The following is a 2,462-nucleotide window of genomic DNA, read 5'->3' on the forward strand; positions in this document are numbered from 1 at the left end:
TAAAAGATTGCATGGTCAGATTGTAACGTGTGGTGAAAGTAAAGCTCACCACATACTTTACAATGTGATTGTAGGACACAATAGCATTCAGATTTACATTATGTAACATTAGGACCAATCCAAACTAGCCAATCCATTTGTACCCAGGCGCTAAATAGCTGTAGATCTAAAAAGGGGATTTTAAGTCAGTCTAATGTATTTGGTGAATTAAAGGCAGCCATACATGGATCGAAATTAGGATGGTTTAGCAGGGACAGGCTGAATTTCAATCCATGTATGGGCAGGCTGGCTGTACACAAGTCAATCTACCGATTTACTTCTGTACAAACAGCCCGCCAGGTTTTTTCCCCCACGAACAATCAGTACAACTGGCCTTAACACAACAATGTGTTCTGATGGCAGGGAAGACTCCCCGCTGTCAGAATACAATGACTCAGCAGGAGCGATTTTCCCATCCAACTCTAATGTGTGGATGTGGAAATTGGACCTTTTTTTTTTGTATTTAACCCCCCAAAGTACTTTATGGCCAGCTTTAACCACTTGCTGACCACCGCAGGACTATTTACTGCAGCGGTCAGCCCCTCACAGGCAAAGCGACGTAGGACTACGTCGCTAGCCTGTGAGGCTCTAAGGAGTGAGGGCGTGCTCCCACTCGCTCACGGACCCCCCCCCCCCCCCGCGTGTGCCCGGCGGACCCGATGTCCGCCGGGCACTTGCGATTGTTCGTTACAGCGGGAGAAAGGCAGGCGGCTAGTGTAAACAAAGCCGCCTGTCAGTTCTCCCTGTGTAAGAATGATGATCAAACGGTTCTGCTATGTAGGACCGTTGATCACTGTTCTTACACACACAGCCACAGCCAATCACAGTTAGAAGCATGCCCCTAGGACACACTTAACCCTTCCCTCTCCAATACAGTTAACCCCTTCACTGCCAGTGTCATTTTTACAGTAACCGTGCATATATATAGCACTGATTACTGTAGTAATGTCACAGGTAACCCCAAAAAAGTGTCAAAAATGTCAGTCAAGGGTCCGATCTGTCCACCCCAATGTCGCAGTCCAGCAAAAAAAAAAAAAAAACGCAGATCGCCGTCATTACTCGTTAAAAAAAAAAAAAAAAAAACCACAACAAAAATGACAAAAATCTTTCCCTTTGTTAGTAAATGCAATAACTTTTGCGCAAACCAATCAATACGCTTTTTGCGATTTTTTTTTTACCAAACATGGTAAAAAAAAAATAAAAAAATTGGCCTAAAGGGTTAAAAAAAAATTTTGATTTTTACATTTTTTTGGGGGGAATTTCATATAAAAAAAATTTGAAAAATAGTTATTTTTGCAAAATTGACGCTCTTTTTTTGTTTATAGCGCATAATAAAAAAAAAAAAAAAAAAAAAAAAAAAATCGCACAGGTGATCAAATACCACCAAAAGAAAGCTCTGTTTGTGGAAAAAAAGGACGTCAAATTCGTTTAGGTACAGCGCCGCACAACCGCGCAATTGTCCGTTAAAGTCACGCAGTGCCGAATCGCAAAATAGGCCCTGGTCAGGAAAGGGGTAAAATCTTCCGGGGCTTAAGTAGTTAATATTTCCGGAGACAATGTTAAAGGGTAACTCCACTTTCATGGAAAATAAAATAGCAAATAAAAAAAAAAAAAAACTAATATAGTGTATACAATTGTGTCCTTACCAAGTCCTTAACAAGTGTTGTAACTGAGTGTTATTAAAAATTACCTTTCCTTTTTAATCTGCAGCTCTGTAATTTTCTGTAAAGTGCAATGCAATATGGCTACCCCCCCCCCCCCCCCCCCAGAAACATTACCTCCTGCTTGTGTGATTTGCTCACAGATTTTCCCAGAAGTCTATACTAAGATGCAAGTCAGATTTTTGGCATCCCCTCCAACAAAAAATGTTATTTTGGGAAGAATATCCCCAATAGAAAGAACTGATTGAGGATTATGTAACCACTCAGACTCAACTAGCACGTGGGCATAGAACAACAAAAAGCGATTTCTTCAGAATAACAAAAAGGTAGGAATCTGCAACAAAGCTTGGTAAAATCTTTGCAATGTACATAGAGCACCCAAAGGGAGATTTTTTTTTCTCAACAAATGAGGAGTTACGCTTTAACATCAAAGATTCCATACATAAAGTCTGCATGTACTACATGCTTTCCCATGAAACCAAGTAATACTTCTGTGCCACAAAGTATACCCCCCATGTAAAATGTAGACACATTAAAGAACAGTAAATGAAACCTACTACTCAAACAAGATGTCAGTACTCGGACTCATGACTTGCTTGCGTCAGTGGTTAAATTAGATTTCAGAAGCACTAGTATCACATGACTTCTAACAGTGACTTCATGCTACACAACCTGGGCTATGAATAACTTTTTATTTGAACATTATCTATTCAACTCATCACAAAAGAAAAAAATAATGCACAATGTGAACTTGGGCACAAG

Source organism: Pelophylax lessonae (assembly GCF_965119305.1).
Source record: "Pelophylax lessonae genome assembly, chromosome: 1".
In the NCBI taxonomy this organism is placed as follows: domain Eukaryota; kingdom Metazoa; phylum Chordata; class Amphibia; order Anura; family Ranidae; genus Pelophylax; species Pelophylax lessonae.